At 41.7% G+C, this 20,163-nt stretch overlaps 2 long non-coding RNA genes across 4 annotated transcripts in view; both read right to left on the reverse strand.

Moving 5' to 3' along the window:
• Positions 1 to 1,884, reverse strand: part of LOC127025312 (uncharacterized) — a 132,022-nt gene extending 130,138 nt beyond the window's left edge. Inside the window, exon 1 of the long non-coding RNA XR_007767652.1 lies at positions 1,760 to 1,884. This is a non-coding gene — a long non-coding RNA (uncharacterized LOC127025312). The remainder of the gene's footprint in view (positions 1 to 1,759) is intronic.
• A 2,095-nt stretch (positions 1,885 to 3,979) lies between these two features.
• On the reverse strand, positions 3,980 to 15,198 carry LOC127025326 (uncharacterized). Of its 3 annotated transcripts, XR_007767657.1 has the most exons (4): positions 15,155 to 15,198; positions 14,166 to 14,296; positions 9,996 to 10,177; positions 3,980 to 4,934 (listed from the first exon to the last, which is right to left on the reverse strand). It is a non-coding gene; the product is annotated as an uncharacterized LOC127025326 (long non-coding RNA). The 3 variants fall into 3 exon arrangements; XR_007767655.1 differs by lacking the exon at positions 3,980 to 4,934 and having other exon boundaries at positions 7,739 to 10,177; XR_007767656.1 differs by lacking the exons at positions 3,980 to 4,934; positions 15,155 to 15,198 and adding an exon at positions 14,800 to 14,850 and having other exon boundaries at positions 7,739 to 10,177.
• Between the last annotated feature and the right edge of the window lie 4,965 nt (positions 15,199 to 20,163).

Consider the following 20,163-nt stretch of genomic DNA (forward strand, 5'->3'; position numbering starts at 1 on the left):
CACACAAGAGGCATAATGAATATTCATAGAGCACTCTCAGACCTCTGATGAAGAAGTATTATTGCTGTATCATAATCAGTTCTGCAATTCCCTGAAGCAGACGGAATTTCAGATCATCCCAATAACCAACCTTATAAAGCCTTGTCCAGTCCTATTAGGGAATGGCGCATTTCATTCAGTACAGCCTCTCTGTTTTAACGGCTTGAAATCAGACACTCGACATTCAGTTCGGCTTACCCTGTGCTGAAACATGATGGATTCAGATCACATTTAAATTGCTGCAGCTCAGTGTATGACTCCCAGTTTCTACAGTAGGTGTGAGAAGAATCAACCCCACAGATACAGCTAATTATAAGACTAAATAAGTGAATTTCACATTCAAGTCTGAGCAAGCCTCTGTTTTCCTGTTCACAATGTACAGATAAGAACTCCTGCCACAGGAACCAGGAGGAAAAATTCCTCTGGGAAAATACACCACACCATCCCCATCTTACTATTACTCCAGTCTTTGAGCCTGTGATGACAACTTAGAGGTATCTCCACTTCTTGCTAACTAGAAGTTCCGGTAACATTTGAGAAAAAACATAGGAGCCACCAGATAGATATTCAGTTGATACAAATTGGTGTTGCTCTGTACGTCAGTGGACCAATTACACCAGTTGTGGATTACCTCCTGGCATCAAGACAACTACTTTTAAAGCACAGGAGGCCCTCAAATGACACTTTAAGAAGTGTCAGGTAGCAAATCTTCTTTCTAACAAGGGAGATGATATGCTAACCTGCTAGACATGCCCACATTGAAATTGTCCTCTGCACAAAACAGATTTGAAGTCACAGATACTGTACGCTTACAGGGGCACAGCTGTTCCCTTTCACAGCTTCACCCTCCTATGCGTAGATTAACCTGCTCTTACTCTCCTGACAGACAGGCAGCCACACAGGCAGGCAGCCAGCTCAGGATAGCAGTTAGATAGATATCTTTGCAATATCGCAAAAATACCTCTTGCTGAGCCAAATAGGGCATGGTGCAAAAGTGTTGCCAGTTTGGCTGACTTATACATATTACATGATCTAGGACCTTCCAATTCTGATGTTCCTATTTCAGATGCCTTTGAAAACTCAACACTTTAACAGAAACAAGTCAGCACTGGCTGGTGACCTCCCTCCCTCACCGCTTGCTTCATAAAATTGAATGACAAGCTGTCCAGAGGCAAAGCGAGAGGTGAGGAAGAAGAGATGGCACCTGTCTGTTGAGTAGCCCCAGAAAAGCTCCTGGCTGCTCTGATCAGACTTTGAGTCAAGCAGCTCTGTTTGGAAGGAAGTCCTCTGCTCAGCAGAGACCAGTGAGTCAGAAGCGTAGGCTGTGCTGCACTAGCAAGACTGAGCTCTGAAGAGAATAACAATGGGCTTTCACTCATCTTCCTTCCCGTACCTAATTACAGCACCAAAGCAAAACCCACTGTGCCTGTATCCCTGCCCTTCTCCCAGTACCCCTCAGGCCAGACACCTGCTTAGTGCTGTTCTGGACAAAATGCTACCTGCAGAATTATTTCATTACTTTCTTAGACAACTGATACATATCCCTCCAGGACCAGAATACTCCTAACAAATGAATGTCTCAAAAACCCCTCCAGAGGTTAGCTGTAGCAGTGAGAGTAAATAAACTCGATAGACAGGGAGAGAGAGCGCCTTATACCAGAGGGTCTCCAAAAACATCGTGTTGCAGTTCACAACAGCCAGGAAAGGAGCAGACACTTACATTCCAGCTGCAGACAGGCAGTGGGAGGGCTGGAAGAGTGGTTTTCCCCATTTCACCTCTCTGTATCTGGTCTGCTCGCAAGTCAGCACTCTTCAGTAGCATCCACAGGGGTAAAGCCAGCTCTGAAGATACTGGGGAACAAATGGAAACTCAGTGAGGTTGGACTTATGCTGGGCCCTTGAAGAGACTATAGCTTATTCTTCTGCCTCTAGGCAACCAGTAATGTAATCAAAGTAATTACATCAAAGCAGCAAGGATAGGGGCCGCTATCCATCTTTAAGCCTTTTCTGTCCACACAAAGAGGAACATTAAGGGAAAAGGTTAGTTCTTCAAAGCTGACCCAAGATATGACTAAAAGGAAGTCAGGTCAAACAAATTAGGACAGTACTCCTCCCCTATCTTATTTCCTTGTTTAGAAATTAAGGTGCAATTAAAGCCTTAAATAGCTCTTTATTAATCCCAGGGGGATGGGAGGGGCTGCTGAAATCACTGGGCCCCAATGCAGATAAGTTAATTTACAGCAGCTGAGGTTCTGGCCCTTAGTTACTGCAGTTCCTAAAACACTCAAAACAGATAAACTGGCTGTATTGTAACTTGTCTTCAAAATTACAAACCTGTTTCCCCTGCAAAATGAAATGAATCCAGGGAGATCAATCAGCACAACATTTTCTGTCAAACCAGTAACACCTTCTTATGTAGCTTATCTGGCTGCAGCCATCTTTGAATAAATTACCAACCTGAATCTTAAACGCAATGTTTGCCTTTCTATCCATTTAATTAAAGGCATCGTATATTTTGTGAGCTAGTCAAAAGTGATTTTGACAGCTCTAGTAACGAATGCCTTCCAGATAGAGGCATGCCTTACCCGTTATAAATAGAGCAGCCTGGCCAGGGTGGGCAACACAGAGCCCAGGGGCCTGCTGAAGAGAAGTTTTCCTTAACTATCATCTTGCCTGGCATCATACCCAAGACAACGCTATTTTACTACAAACAACAAAGGTGCTGGAGTCCAAGAGACAGAATAGGGGAACAGAGTGACAGACAAGGCAGCTCACGGCTGCCCCACTCACCTGCCCGCTCCCGAGGAGCTCTGCCCGGCCTGGCTCTGGCAGACCCTGAGCTGCTCAACACCCCACCAGCAAAACACCTACAGGAACGCTTTCCAACACGCTGCCGCTCCACGCACCAACACCTCCGCTGCCGGCCGCCTCTGCCGGCACCCCCGTGAGGAGAGGCGCGGACCGCCCCGTGCCGGACGCGGCCGGTTCCGGCCGGTTCCGCGCCCGCCCCACCGCAGGCCGCAGCTGAGCCCAACAGGGATGGTGGTGGCGGCTGTGTGCGAGCGCGTTTCAGTCAGGGCGAAGGGCTGCCTGGAAGTGCGAGGAGTGAGGGAAAAAGTGTGAGGAACAGCCCCGTGAACGGCGGGTGAGAGACGGGGGGGGGATGCTCCAGGCGCCAGATTGCCATTTGCGGTATTGCAGCCCAGGACCAGGGAAAAGCGTGAGGAGGAAGGAGAGGCATAGAGGGGCTGTTAGGGACTGGCTGCAACCCCCTTTCCCTGTCCCCCTGCACCGCTCGGGGGGAGGTAGGGGAGTGGGAAATGAAGGAGCAAAGTCGAGCCTGAGGGGTGGAGGGGAAGGTATTTTAGTCTTTGTCTTTGCTTCTCACCATCCAAATCTCTTTTAATTGGCAATAAAGTACATTCATTTTCCCCAAGTCGAGTCTGGTTTGCCCATGGAAGTGATCAATCAGTGATCTTCCCACCTTGCTCTCAATCTACGAGTTTTTTCATCCTATTTTCTCCCCTCATCCTGCTGCTGATGCGCAGCCCTCAGCGGTGAACGTAGGACTGCATTGACCCTTCTTCTCACACCTTGCCTTCCTCTTTGTTCACCATTTGCTATCTGGCACTAGTTAAGATCTCTAGGAAAATCTCCATGTGATTACTGGATTGCAAAACCCTTTGGACGAGAACATTGTAGCTGAGTTGATCAGTTTAACGTCCATGTCATTTTCAAAACAAATTTAAAAGCACATTAATCCTCTTGTATCATGGATTTTTTGCAAGCTGCCAGCTCCAATACCTTGTTTATATGAGGCCTTTGCTAATTTATCCCAGATATAAACAAACCCACTGAATTTAGTAGGTAGTGGAATACACATCAATCTGTTTTACTTCTGTTATTAAAAAAAAACTCAGGCACTTCAGGATCACAGGAATTGGATAAATTATCTCTTTATTTCTTCATTTTTAGAATCAACACTGGGCATACAAATGAAAGATGCTTTAAGATATTTATTTCTAATAAGAGTTTTATCTAGTGGTCTTAAAAACAATTACAAAAGCAATTACATCATTAGCTGCACTGGATTTTTGGATCCTGTGGCTGGAGTGGCTCATCCCATTTCACCCCCTGCTCCCAGATCTCAGGCACTGCAAGTCCTGTCATGATCTTCAATTAAAGATTGAAATAAACCCTGAAATACGAGATTTACTATTCCTTCCAAAGCATTTATCGAACCTCACTACAGTAGTCTAGATATTCATTTAATTTCATTATTTCCTCTAGTGCAGCACATGTCTTCTTTGAATCTCTGCAACAAACAACAGTCCAGTCCTTTCCAGATCCCATCAAGTCTTCATATACTCCTCTACTGAGAATAATTTCTGAGGGCAAATGTGTTGCTTTTGAAATGCACAACTATACACCAGTGACATACACCTTTAAAGCATCTGTTCCTGGTGAAGCTGATCCTGGAGTCCTAACAGAAGGATTTTAATCTCCTCCCATCACTTCTTAAAATATTTAATTTGAACATTAGTGCTGGCAAAGAGTTCTTTGAAAAGTTACATTCCATTTTAGTGTCTGATAGGGCTCAAATCTTTTGAAATCTAGCCCTAGTGAAGAAAGTTTGAAAAAAAATTTGGCTCTTTATGCACAATCTAACTCTTACTGAAGCATTCAACACCTCAGTGAAACCAAGACCTGGACCATGGTGAAGTTAACAGATCCCTCCTGTGGATACATGGAACATCTGTCACATGAAGTCAAGGTGTTCTCCTCTTCGTGGTGTTCTTTTTTGCCTGTATATTTTTCTTAGGCTTTATATTTAGTCTCCAGCTGCTTTATGCCTGACTTGCTCTGGTATTTATAGATGCTCTTACACAGATAACCTGGGAGAGAAAAAAACAAAGGAAGATGTTAAAAAAAAGGTTCCATTTAACAGTGCTCTTCAGATCCTTGAATTCTACCCAGAATAAAAGAAGGGAGGAACAAATAAGATAAATGCATTAGGGCATGGCTGGGGATAGATACCACCCAGTCTTTTATAACAAAATGTTACAGTAGAAGTATAACATTGGGAAATAATTTGCCTTAAGGTTGATGTATTTCAACTGCTTCAATAAGCAATTGAGGTTAGGTGGGTGAAGTTATGGCTCTAATAAGAAAGGTTAGTTTTCTGGCACTGCTAAGCACTGGAGACTTGCATTAGCTTTTTATAAAGAACATAAAAATTGTAAAAAACTTTGCACCAAATTTTACACAGGAAAAAAAAAAGCCTTTCAACAGATGTGCTTTAAAATGGCCTGTTTATGGGATTTTGATATAATTTGTTTACATTTTGATTATTCTTTCAGGTTAGGTGTACCAAAGGATCTATAGGCCTTCTAAGAAAACCTAACGTCATATTTTTCTAGATCTCTTTTCTGTATTTCCATACCTTTTATCCTCATAATTCCTCATATAGCCATGAGACCCCCAATCAGATCAGGATCCCACTAGGACAGAGTCAATTGTGCGGATACTTCATTATATAAGCGTCCACCCCCATGTGATTAGATAAGCAGTATGCAGAAAAGAGGATAGCAACTACCAGCTACTAAGGAGTTGAGATGAAGATGGTCGTACTACAGTGATTTTGGTTAGTGTATAGGGACTTCTTAAAGAAGTCGTTCATACAAATCTGCACAACACCACCACCTTCAGAGCAGCCAGTTCTGAACAGAAGGAAAAAAACAGCAGATCCCAAACTGGTATAAATTGCTGTGATGCTGATTTCAGTGCTGCTGGATTTCCAACAGCTGCAGGTAGCATAAATCAGTGTCCTTCAGTAGAGCTTCCCCAATCTGTGGCTGCCGAGCATCAGTCCCTCAATGCTCAATTTCTTTCCTCGGAGTATGACAGTGTTCAAGATAGATGTTAGGATATAGGAGTTACCAGTGGGAGCATGTCTGAGAGCGCGCTGGGGAAACTGCTTGTAAGGGCGAGGAGAAAAGTCAGTTATCAGTCATTTCTCATATCTCTTTTGCAGGCATTAATAACGCTGACAGGGTTGATGGTTTTCTGCCTGTCCACCAGCGGCTAAGTGGAGAGGTGTCAAAGAAAAATCTAGGTCACAAATAACCTTTACTTATGCCTTTTCTTTAAGACTGTTTGAGCAGGACGTACAGGTATGCTCCTTTATCTGGGGAACTATACCCGTGAAAAATATAGTCCTTGTAAAGTCTCTGGAATATCAGCTTTACTTCTGCTTTACACAATGAGGACACCTGATTCTTCTCACTTTCTTTTCTGGTTAAAAGGACACCAGTTTTTATTAGGCCTGCACAAGTTGGGACAGTATCAGTTTGCAGGAAAACAGCCAAGGATTTGAAATTCTAGTAGTTTCTTAAGAACAATTCAACTGCAGCACAAATACCACTCAGTCTTTCAAGTGTTGAGTAATGCTGGTTGTTTTATCTGACTTCAATGGATATGCAGTCACTGTACGAATAAAGAGCCAGAATACACATTTCTGCCTTAGTAGGACTTCGAAAACTTCTAGTGGTTTTCAATCATTGATATTTCAGCAGCAATTATGTTTCCAGATCCAGTAAAAATTATTTGGCAGATATCTGGAATATTAGCACAGTTATACATTTAATGTCTATACACCAAATCTCAGTAAAAAAAAGTAATGAGATTTCTAGCACTAAATCTTCCAGATTCACAGAACTCAAAGTCTTCAGGATGGACTCCACTATTGAGCAAAAGAGGAAAAAAAAATCATTCTGTCATAAAGCAACACAGTTGCAAGTTTTATTCCTTTTAAAATTTCAGGCTCAACACAGTTGCTCATGTTAGACAGCATTAAACTAGTGTCTTTAAGACTTGTTTTTGTTATGGTTATTTTCAATTTATGTTGATATTTTTCTTTTTCTGACAAATCTGTGTACATTTAAAAGTTACACACTTTGCTGAAAAAAGAAAAAAAAAGGGCAAGATTTATTCCTCTCTGTGCCACCAATTTTTTCTACAGCATTCCATGGCACCTATAAAAAGTTTTCATCATTATTAGTATACTGTAACAGCCTCAAAACTTGTAGTAAATAAGGTGTTTAGGGCCAGCGTTGGCAAATGCTGCAGTGGTTTTGCAGAGAGCGATATACAGGAAACATTAAGCTTGTTCAGCTGATACAGCATCACTGACTCCTGACGCCGCACCAAAATCCACGAGCTCTGGATCTGGCCCTTGGGTCAGACTTACAAGTGTACCACTTCAACTAGCATGAATTAAGCACAGCTCCAGTGAAAGATGGTATTACTTCAGACACTCAGGCAGTAAAAATTGTTATACCCCAGGGTAAGGAAGAAGCAATAGATGTTTTATACAGATGAAAATCTGTGAAACTCAAATGCCTCCCATGGCTGCTGCCATCTTGCTGAAGCTAACACACCACCTCAGGCTTTAAGATTTAGCTAAAAGCATGGTCTAGTGCTGCTTGTTTAAAATTTGCAGCAGTCTGGCTTCTGTCTTCGTCCTCCTCTTCTGCCATTCTGTATGCATGCTGCTGACTTTTACCTTGTTACATTACTCTGTATTCAGCCTGGCAGTTTCCTACCTCAGTAAATTTCTACAAATCAAATTTCACTTTCACAACCAGAGCTATATTTAGCAACAGACCCAGGATTTTTCTTCATCTCATGGTTCAAAAGGTTTATTTTTCCTTCCTGTAAATTGTGTCCTGGGTCTGAAGATTTATCGGGCCTGAGTCACCCATAACACATTTATCACATTGCTGTGCTCTCTGCAAAGACACTCAGGGTAATAGTGGTCCAGCCCATGCATAGCTTTGGTGATAACTCTTCAAGAAGCAGAATATTAGTGTCTGAGTTGGCATCCACTGGAAAACAATTGCAAAATTACTTCTGACTTCACAGGGGTACAAAAATGAATCCTTCACTAATGTTACTTGTTCGGCACCATTTTTTTGTTTTTCACCTGTTTATCTGACAGCCTTCGTTGTTAATCTCTTGTTGCTGAGGCAGGAAAAACTCCTGTATTTAGAACTATCATTTTTGGCATTTCTTTTGAGAGCTAACTCCCAGAGGCACCATTTGCCTCCATCACTGTATATAATTTTTTTCGGCTCCTCACTGTTCCTTTCAAGGGCTTTTATTTCCCCTGCATCAGACAGATCAATCTAGTGGCAGCTAATGTCTGGTTATAGGAAAATCTGATATTGAAAGTCTTGAAGTGATTTGTGAAAAACACCCTGTACTTTCTCTTCTGTTTCTTGCACACCAGCATTCAACCTCCCACTCCAGACAGTAACTCCACTGTTTTTTTCCTACTGCAAACAGCTCATTTCAGTTTGTACCCTGCTTGTTGAGTAGCAGCAAGGTAGCACGTGGGTTTGTTCTGCTATAGCTAAAGCAGTCAAGCATGTGATTTTTATGCTTGCAGCACTACCCAGAAGTTTAGTTAAGCTGGGACAGCACTACATACTAGTGTCCTGCATCTTTACATAGATATTGATCACTTTTGAGGAAGAACAATAATTTTGCTACACTAAATTGAGGTTGTTCGCCCCTAATTGCTGCCTTCTCTGAAGTTTGCTCCACTGACCTCCCCAGCTCCCCCTCCTGCTCAGTCAGAAACTGCTTCCTTTGCAAAACAAGTAGATAGCTTGTGTGACAAGGTTTATCATTCAAAAACTCATTTAATTGCTTCTTTGATTGAAAATAGTTGCATTTCTATTACCCCTTCCATCTGTCAAAGGCCATAAGCTAGAAATTTCATCATAATTCCCTGCATAGTCCATGAAATGAATTTCTTTTTATGGTTCTGCAGCCTGAACATTTCTATTGTAGTTATGTGAAACAAAGAAAAACCATTTTTAATAATCTCTTTCCTTCCTCATGGCAAGGGAGTGCAATTCTGCTACATCCATTCCTTTCGCCTCCTGAACACTCCCAGTTTATACAACCTATAAGTGAATTTTGCAGACAGGTCTCTGTTCAGACTTCAGGGCTTTGCTGCAGCTGGAACAGTAGTAGAGACCAGACTCCACACAGCAAGTCCCCACAGCTTGCGATTTGAATAATCTACCAGCTCTTTCACAGGGGTATGGACTGTACTACCGTGGCCCTTAGGTCCTAGAGGATTTGCCTCACCTGTCAATACCCCAAATGCTCAGGAATAAGAGGGTTTGGATGACCAATTCTAGCATTCCCTCAAAGCTAGATTTCTCAAAAATGCTGAGCACTGCTCCTAAAAGCCTTGTAAGTTATATTTTTAACTGAGAAGCGCATTGAACACATTCTTGTTTCTGCTAATTCCTAAGGAGGTCTCATCTAGACACATCCAAAAACTACTGGGACCCTTAAATATCACTTCAGCCCCCAAATATTCAGTTTTTTTGGAAATAGAAATTCCTAAGCCACTGAGAAAGAATTTTAAATGATTACACCAAATTCTCAGCTGATAGCAAATGTAGGGCTAAACTCTGAAGGAAAATCCTTATTAAGCTATTTAAAAAGTAAAAATCAATAGTACTTCCTGCCCTGGTTTGCTATCTCATTTATTTTGCTGTAATTTTCTTGAGCACTACCAGCCTAGTCTCTTTTAATCAGATCTCCAGACTGAAGCACTCCAGGAGTTTGACTGGGAAGCCAAGGTTATCTTAAATCACGTGCACCAATTTTGTGGCTGCTTCAGCATTATTCAATGACTACTCCAGTGACTCGCATCATTTGCTCTACACACAGCTGGTTTGTCAAAGGCCATCTTGCCAGACCCTGTAGAAGTGTTTCTAGCTCCAAGAATCTGTATGTGCTATACACTTGAGATACCTCAGACATCAGGTTGTTACATTTGATTACAGTATGCAAGTAAATACGTAATGAGGCAGGACATGAGGATTTTGCTCTGGTTGAACCGGTTCTTTAAGATGAGAAAGCAGAAAGGTCACCCTTGCTGTGCTCTTAGCAGCTGTGCAGTCATCTATGTACTTTTCTCTTTGGTAGCTGAAACGCCATAGAAGATGAGGTACAGGATACAGAAGCACTGTCACTGGAAGCTTCCCCAGTACGTCTTCTCCCCTTGGGTTTTTGCATTAGCTGGGTGGTGGCACTGAGTGTTTTCATAGAGAATCTGAAATAGAATATTGTTATTAAGGACCCCAGAGCTTTTGAGTAAGACTTAAGACATCAGGATCAGCATAAACCAACTACAGTTCTTGCAATTCATGTATTTTACAGAGAATTCTGCCTGCCAGGTGCCTGGTCAGCTTTAAGAGCTTGGCTTCACATAGCAGAGACTGAAAACAGTCACCAGACTTCAAGAAGAGTTTTTCTAGTAGTGAGAGCTTTTCTGAACACTTCGGTACATGCTGAATTCCATACATCATAAGATTTCTTCAAGAACAATCTGCACAAGTATTAAAAATACAATATTCAAGGCTAGTCATGTTCCTGTTTATTTTCCAGCTGAGGGCTTCCAGAGGCTTATTGTTTCTGCGTGTGCTTTTATGGAAGTATTTGGAGTTGTATGCTTGTAAGCAGGCTTTGATGGCTTTTGGTGCTATTGCTGTCCTGTTCTGAGGCTGTTAGTGGCCAGAGAACAAACAAGATAGCCTGCTACAGATATGGACCACACCAATCCCCAGATCCCCATACAGAAGTTTCAACAAACCACTCCCCTGTTTGGTTTAAATCACAACTGAGTTCACATAGCCTCTGATTAGACTGACAGGTTGGAGGAAGCAAAGGAAGAAATCAAAATAGGGTCTAACCCCACCCAAATATTGCAGCTTAGCATCCTCTAGTTCTTACTGCCATCTCCAGAAGCTGTAATAATGTCCCAATGAGTAATCTGTTTCTATTCTTCTTTATCTGCACAGCACATGTTAAATTCTACATTGTCTTGCTGGCACCTCTGGATGACAGCAACATAAACTCCCTCGAACAGCTCATGCCTGACATTTTCTAGCAGATTTGCTAATTAGCAAGGGGCAAGGCTATTTACCATGCAGGGTTTATTTCTGTTGTTTCATTATTGACATGTTATCTGCTTGCCATGGTGAAGCATCTTTCAGAACGGCAATTAAAATACATGAGTTTACTTGCCCTTCTTTCTCTTTCCTAGAAGAATTATCCTGCTGTCTAGTGTTTTCCTGCTGCTTATATATGCCACTCACAGTTCCTGCAGAAGGGAAGATCAAATCCATCCAGAAACAAAACAAATCCATATTGTACTCTGGCAGTATGGATTTGTTCCATCAAATACTTATTTCTGTGTCAACGCTCAAGCCCACATGAGACCCTGCTTCAGTCTGAGTTGTCCAGGGCATCTTGACCATATTTGAAGTTCCTGATGGACAAGATTAAGCTTTTCACTAGAGATTTGAGTGCCCATAATGTGTAGGGAAGCATGAAGCAGTCACTGTTTGGACTAGAGAGTCTGGGACTTTGAGGACTTCATTTTTACCTTAGCATAAACTAAGGGCTACATGTTTTAGCTCCACTTTGTAATTAAAAATACACTGCAGCTCAAACAAATACAATTACTATAATGGACTGTATTACATTACTGTAACCTGTCTTCAGCGTTAACAGGTTTTTCCAGAAGAGTAGACATTGCCGAGTCTCTTGCAGAGATCAAGGACTATGCATGTCCTGAAGTTATTTCTGAAGAAATTACATGCTCTGAGACTCCAGAACACTCAGAACAGTGTAGTGCTTCCTATTTTGACAGGGAGAAAAACTGCAGTTGCACGAATAACCCTTGAAGAATGGTCCAATAATGAATTAGCCTGGATTTACTCCCATATACTCCATTTGACCTCAGTTTGCAGGTAGAAGACAGAAAAAGATAACTAAATCACTTCACAGCATCCAGATACACAGCACTACCTGAGATAAACATCACAACAGAATGCTTCCTGTTTGCCTCAATAAAATTAATTCATTCCTTACCTAATAAGCTAGGAAACAGTCCTATCTCAGGACTTATCCCTTAGAGTGCTAACTGAAGAATTTCTGTTACTCCACATATCATTAACCTGAGTATATAAAGCCCTTTCCTGGGGGAAAAAGCACTTGTTTGCTGAGAAGTAGCAGAAACAGCCAGAAAGGATCAATTTTACACTTCAAGATTTATAAATGAATTAGAGAAATCCTTCCTGAAGGCCATGTCAAATAAAGACATCAACTGTGCAAGCCACAAACTAAAAATAGTCTGCTTTATGAATTGGTATATTTATCTGAGTGTTCAACTGTTACTGCAGGTGCCAAATATGACATACACTTTCATGAGTAAAAAAAAAAATCAAGACTGCAGTTCCATTCACTGTTTTGAGCAATACTGCAGCAGCCTATTTTATGTATAATATATTTTTTAGTGGCTAACGAAAGAGGTCTCATCCTTCAAGTCTCAAGTGAGAACAATACTGTTGATGCTTGCATTTTGAACAGTATGTGCCTCAAGCCAAGTACCTAATTCTACAACCAATGCCCAAGCTAGGGCAGATCAGTGTTCAAACATACAAGACATCTACACCTGACTTCAGCTGAGTTCCTTTGCAGATCCATGGAGGTAGGTACCCAACCATGGATAGGTTGCTAGTGTTAATTTACTACCTTTTTCTTAGACCGCAGCATCATTTGAGAACCAAGACCAGCATCTACACATGAACATTTTGCTTGACTCACCATATGCAAACTGAGAGAAACACCTCATCCATCCTTTGCATCAGTATAATCAGGAAAACAAACTGATGGATGATCCAGAAATAAAAAGCGTCATTTATCAGCCTGCCTGAAGCCTGAGATTTTTTGCTTTTTCCATAGCTACTAATCTTTCCTGACAAGAAGCTTTTGATCAACTGCTTAGACAACAGAAAGCCCTAATTTGCACTGCCAGCAGTAAAGCTGTCTGTTCTGGAGGGCTAACACTTCCAAACACTCCTGTATGATATCCTTGCTGAGATGGTGATAAAGGAAGGGCTAGCTTGTGAAATCCCCCTAGCTTGCCTTGCTAAAGAGCCATATCCATCAGTTGTGATCACAGTTGTGGCTTTTTACTTTGAACTAGAGTGTTAAACATGTTTTAAGACTGAAATCAATGCAAGTTATCCTGCTAGCACAAAATAAAGCAAGTTACTTTTAAGCAAGCTCCCCTAGAACAATAGTGTGCATAAACAGAGCAGGTGGGAGAATAATTTGGATCCTGTAAACAAAACACAGTTTACCACCAGATCCTCAACCGGTACCTACTGATCTGATACTATCCCAGACCACCCTGCCAAGCTGAAGTGCAGAAGAGAACTGTCATTGTAGCAAGGCAATCCTTGAGCTCTTGTCTTCCAGCAAAAAAACCCACCTTCCCCTCCCCTAAAAAGAACTTGAAACAGATTTCTGAAGATTATCTTAAACTGAGAATGGAATAAATCTCTGGATAGACACGTTGCTTCTGTGTGCCAAGCATCTGTTTAGGGATCATTTCTTTTTAGATGACTGCTAGTCTCAGGCAGGACCCATTTTAGATCACACTGAATAATCACCCCTTATCTCCCATGGCTAATTTTTAATACCTCTCCAGGATATTGAGCAGGAAGCCATGCCAATCACTTCTGCAGTAAGTTACTGTAAGAAGATTCAGAGCAGGTAAAAAGAAAGCATTATCAGATAAATTGAAGCAATTTGATTCAACCTTCAGGATGTCTCACCTGAGGTGAGGACCAGGGGCTGAGAACATAAGGCATCTTCACAAAGGTATCAGCAGTCTTAAACTTCACAGCTGCTGTCAGGGCAACAGCAAGCCAAAGCTCTAGGAAAGTTTGGATTCAGTCTCAAATCCAGTGCCTTTATGCTTACTCAGATCTTGCTTTGTCACCCCCTCATTTACTGCAGCCTGATCAGACACGACTATGATTATATTAGCACATTTTCAGAGGCTTACAGCTCCCACCACTGGGGCACAGCGAGTCTCCATTGGCAGGCTGATAGCCCACAGCAGTACAGATGAGTTAAAGCCAACCCCCATCTCAACAAGCTGCACCATGCACACATGGAAGTCACCATCTCTCAGCCAAGAGGGCAGAAGCTCGTTAAAATATGCTAACAAGGTCTTCTTACTTCACCTTTAATCTAGGAAGGCAGTTGCTTCCATTTCCTCAGTTTCCCTTAGAGTCAGTCACTCCTGCCTGGGAAAGTATTTGATTGATTATTGTATCTTTCTTCCATCACCTTTTAATTTCTTAATGGTTGATTTCTGTCATGGTAAAGAGAGAAAAAGCCAAATTAAAACAGACAGCAAGCATTTCCCCAGCAACCTGTGAAAGAAAGCTTAATTAACACTTGGAAATGCCTCACATATCTCAAAATCACTCAGCACTTGTGGATAGGCGGCTGCTGCTCACAGCTGCCTTAAACACAGGCTTGTGAGTTGATTGTTACAGCTGAAATTAGTATGAATGTGTCTCTTAATAACAGCATCCCAATAGCCCTTGTAACCAAGCTAGCATTGTCAGCTCATTTGCTAGGGCTAACACAGTTAGAAGCAGAGCAAGTCTTAGGCCAGGAAAGCAAAATAAAGACAGAAGTCTCTGGGTCCTGCTGTGAAATCAGAAGTGGTATTGATCAATTTTTTGGCCTTTAAGAAGCCCACGCCCCCAGCATTTGGCAGGATGATTTACTCCTCAAGATCATCAACCCATAGCTCCATTATCCTCTGTTCTCCCACTACAAAAATCAGAGATGACCATTAGCTACTACCTGGGCACTGCTGAAGTGGTGGCTGCTGCATGTTTCCAAGCTTTTCCCTTGATGACAACCCACAAGGTTATGAATGGCAGCAAGCTAGAGATCAGGCTAAACATTTCAAACTAGACTTCAAAGTTTACACTATAAAAACTAGCCACAGATTACCCAGAGACACTAGCTCACCCAAACACCCCAAGGCACAAAGGCAGCTCCTTCCTTGCCAGCAAAACCCTCAGGGATGCTTCACAATTAGCTGCCTCCTGAATTGCACAGCACTGCCTAAAAATCCAGGCTGCTTTAAGGCGTCATAGCTATTCTCAGGCAATAAACACAGAGAATCACCTTAGAAAACCTTGGCCACACTTACTGATTGTGCAGCATCCCCAGAAAAACCCAGAGCTCCTGCAACCACAGAAACAAATAAGCTCCTACCCATGCAGGGGGATTAAATACCCCGCCAGCAAGGTGTGGCTGAGGGAGGGCGCTGGGGAGGTAGGGCTGGGCAAGAATAAATGCAGGTGGTAACTTAGGATGGGCCAGAAGTATCTGTGCTGGCACTGGGTTGGGGCAAGACCCCCAGCTGCTAAAAATTGGTATACTTCATTTGAAGATGGGATTGCAGTTTTTATACTGAAAGGATTATCAAAAGTAAACCATAAAGAATATCAGGCACTTTATATGAACACTTCTAAATTGCTTTAAAATACGAATGTCCTTGATATGCCTTAGTTAGAGTCAAAATTTAAATCATGATCCTGGAGCAGGTTTTTTTTCAAGGTCAGAAGTCCATTTATGATCTGAACCTCCTCAGAAGTGAGCTTTGTTCTCTTCTCCATCTCTAATCACCTTTTTTTAAGCTTTCATGGCTCAGTCATTGTATTTTAAGCCAGACCAAACAAGAGAGGGGATAGAAAAAGCTACGTTCAGGAAGTGCCATTCATACAAATAAATAAACAGAGGAGACTGCAGCTGACGTTCTGTTTTATTTCTTTTTGATTAGTTTAGAAAACAAAATAAATGCAGTATGTACAAAGCAAATACAGGCTTTGTAAATCTCCTTTCATTCCAATGGTGTAGTAAAGTGTGTCACATTTTCCTTTATTATACTGCTGCCTCATGGACTTAAAACTTGGATACGATAAACAAATCCACTCAGAACTGAAAGCTGAATCTTGGCAGACAGGAAAGATCAGTATAATATTAAAATAAAGGATTTTGTCTTGCTGCATAGAGTGGTGCGGACAGAATAGGAGTGAACATGTCTTTAGCCTGATTTGCATTTCCACAGTCCTGAAACAAAATGTTTTCAAAGTTGCATTTTCCAGATGATGAATATGGTTGTACAGAGTTAATTCATCATGGGATAGATATCCAAGGCTTCTCCATAGAATTAGGAAGAACCTGAGTCTTTAAAGACACTGAAATTCAACTGCAAGTCACCTGGAATAATAAATTAAGTGCAAGGAGCACTTGAGGCTTTCTGGCAAACTTCACTTCACTGTCCATGGCGTGGCTGATCTGGCCTTATACTGACCCAATAGTACATTAAAAGCCCACCAAGGACTAAATTTGGGCTTTTTGTCTCAAACAGCCAAAGAAGTGCATCTGCATACGCAGCCCGCAACTTTCGGCATCTCTCCTGCTTTTCATGTCCTGTTCATTTCTCCTTTTCATCTCCAGAAAAAGATTATGAGCCTCATCCCCCTTGTCACTGACGATTTTGCTATGGCCCCAAATTGTTAGGGATAAATGCATTTCTTAGAAAGTTCCTGGGCTCTCATTCCAGATTTCCAGTTGAATTTGTGTGGCTTGAAATCAGGTTCTTCAGATTATTCTAATTTCTTGTCTTTCTCCATCTGTGACTTGCAGATTTGTCCGTCATAAAATTGGCAGTGGGGCAATGAATGGTATTAATAGAAGCAAATGATTTTACAAGCTTCAAAAGTGCCATAAATCTAACCCTTAGAGCTAAATTTTCATAGCAGTCAGAGTGCAGTTACAGCTGGGAAAGCGACTGTAAAAATGAACCCTTTTTCCTCAATAGATTTGCTCACAGAGGATGAAATTAATACCTCCAGACCAGTATCTCTCAACAGAGAGCTTGAGTGAGGTTTTGTAACATGCGGTCCTTAAATTGCGACCAGGCTCTGGCTCACCCCCTGTTCGACGGCCCCTGTGGTTATGGGGCTCACGTTGTGGTTGGTGGTGGCACAGACCGACCTCCGGCCAAACTCGTCACCCGGGAACACAGACCCACGAACAAGCTCCTGAGGGTGAAACCTTGCTGTGTGCCAGAGCCAGTCCATATGGGTTTTCTTACCCTCCAGTGCCTTGTGCTAAAAAAGAAGCCATTTACTTCTCTTTTATGGCATAATCCCTCAAATTCCCATCAGGATAAGGCCCACCACGGGCAGTCGCAGTCCCTGAACACGATCTGGGATGCCGGCAGACTCAGAGGAAGGGCCACATGGAAATGAAGTGGCAGCATGGGTCAGCATACAGATCACCGTAACGCAGCACAGAGATTATTCTGCAGATGCTTTAGCAAGAAATAACAGCTTGAATTTTTGTCTCCTGAGCAGGAGGGAGACTTTGGTGTCTAACCCTTGATGCTTCCACTTACAACTCAATTTTCAAAATGCCTTGTGTGTACCAAAATACTTCAAACTGCGTTTTATTTGTCTCCTGAATTCAACACATCAGACAAGTCAAGAGCTGCGAAATAAATTGCTGCAACATCCTTGCAGCTTGAAAGCTGTAGCATTTTTACCTTCAACTTCATTTCATGAAGACAATAAATACTTTCCTATTCCTATCAAGCCTCTGTTGAAAAGCAAGGCTGATGCTCCATTAATCACTAGCGTGATGGTTAGTCATTGGGAAAGCTAACATTTCTCTCCCTGTTACAATCACTGAAACATCAGGGGACAAATGGCTAATTGGGAGGTTTTTACTAAATAGTAGAAACCACTAAGTGGCTGGCTGTCCATTAAAACTCTAATTCCATCTGCAAGTGACATTGTTAACAAAGCTGATTTTGAATAGCAAAGAATTTGAACTAACAAATTAAGAAATAGAAATTCAGTAAGAGACTGACTGGGTGAGGAGCCTGGTTTGGAAATCACAGCCTCCCGCAGCCTGGCTATGGCTTCCAGCAATTTAACACTGCTGACGGGAGTTTTCTCAGCTCCTGATCCCAAAATGTTTTACAAATATGACAGAGTGCTTGCAAACAGAACAGCTGATGCACAAGAAGGGGACCTGCCTTCCCCAAGGTCAGATAATAAGCAGACGATGTCCAAGCACCAGCGGCAGGTTCCAAGTACTGCTAGGACTTTTCATTACTTCAGGACGGGCGCTGAATTACTCCAGCTACCTGTGTTGAATAAGTGATGTCCTTTTGCTCTTGCATGACCAACAGAACATGTACAACCATGCAGGGTTCCTGGGAAGGTGCAGGGAGAGGGCTTCAGCACACGCTTTCACTTTGTTCACGACTGAGCGGATCTGCATGGAATTTTTGTTTTGTTTTGTTGAGAATGCTGTCTTTGAGGTCAGATTGCCTGGATGACATTTGCTCTTTGCCCTTCGTTATAGTTATTCTGCGACTGAGCGGTTCTCTATCAGCCATGAGTCTAGTGGGGACCCACGGATGCTCCCAAATTTGTACGATACCCATTTGGGATTTGAGACATTTGGAAAAAAAAACCCTGAGATGCCATTTACTCCATGTAGGAACTTTCCCCGTTCTGCCACATGCTGACATTTCTCACACTCCAGATTTTCAGCACAGCGTTTTTTGTCACTTTGCTTCAAAAGAGCCCATATTCCAGTGGCACTAAATGCAGACGGTTTGTGAAGCTTTGTGATCAGAAGAGCACAGAAAACAGCACAGAGAACCCCGCTGCCGACTGGTGTGGCAACAGGGGACAAGTGGGAAACCTGTGTTGCTTTCAGAAACATCCCGTTCAGTGTCATCTGCTCCCCCAATTGCAGGGAATTGCTCCACTGTGATCTGCTTGTTTTCTGGCTTTACAAAAAAAAGCAGCGTAGCAAGCTGCAGTTTGACCTTCAAGATCTTACTGTGGTTGGGACCGAGGTAAACAGTTACTTTGATTGAACGTCAGTCTTTCCCATTAGATTTTCCAAGTGAGGTACGCATGGACTAAGCAATTCTTTTCTATCGAGTTCAAGGTGCCTCTGACCCAGCCTTTGTTCTTAGAAAATCAGAGATATTTTTGCACACAAAAGAAAATCAAGGAACACAAAGCCTGACACAAGCACTTTCTAATCTCTTTATTTCTATACCAGTTGGAATCCATTGCCTGTAGAAAACAGACCGGTAAGAGGCTCCTTTCTGTTGGAAGCCTAAAACACAAAGCTGCAGATGAACAGGTTTCATACATTTTCTCTTTTTCATGTGTGATATGGAAAAAATAGATGCAGGCTCCAAAGCACAGATCACATTTTTCATGATAGGTATGAACTCACTGCACTTATACTCACTTTCTATTCCTGACAGTAATCCCTGTATTTTCAACAACCAGAGCCAAAATTAGGTTGTATATTTTGCAAACACATTTATTTTTTCGTGCTTTGTATGCTCCCAATGCTGACGACTGAATCCAACCTGCATTAATATTTATGAAAAATCTCTTACTGATGGCAGAAGTACCTGGACCAAGCACAGAGTTTCTTGACAAAAGAGGTTTGCATTTTTGTATTATCCTTTGCAAATATGTGACCTAAATAATATAAAGTGTATTATAGTGTTTATGCCACAGCATGCACCAATGGAAATATAGGATTCCTGTGCACAACTGCACATACATGAGCCTATATAGTGAAAAGGGATATTAAAAGGTGAACATCAATTCTAGTGATTAACATTTAGTACCAAATAAAAATTTAGATTACCAAAGGATATGGAGTCTAATGCGTAATGTTGACAGTTAATTTAACTTGGCAAATAGCTGTATGAGAACTGGAACTGGTATTTGCAAACAATCTTTACCTTGACTTTTTTTTTTTTTTTTACATTCTTACTAGGCATGAATCTATGAAGCAAAATTTTAAAACAGAAAAGTCATTTAGGAGCAACTTTAATGCTTTATTTTAAACAGGTTTTATAGTAATAAAAAAGAAAACACATCTTGAACAGAAAATTTGGAACGTTTCACCCTGAATGTTTTACTCTTATGCACTTATTTTTATGTACATGGGCTTTCAGAGGAGCTGAGGTTTCTGGGACTAAGCAGCTCTCCAGAATAACTAGCGAATACGGAGACGATGTCTGAGAAGAAAACATCCCATAAAAATCCCTGTGTGATTGTTTTAAAAACATGTTTTAAGCAGGAAATGTGAGATTTAAGTCAA

This window comes from Gymnogyps californianus, chromosome 23 (assembly GCF_018139145.2).
Source record: "Gymnogyps californianus isolate 813 chromosome 23, ASM1813914v2, whole genome shotgun sequence".
Classification (NCBI taxonomy): domain Eukaryota; kingdom Metazoa; phylum Chordata; class Aves; order Accipitriformes; family Cathartidae; genus Gymnogyps; species Gymnogyps californianus.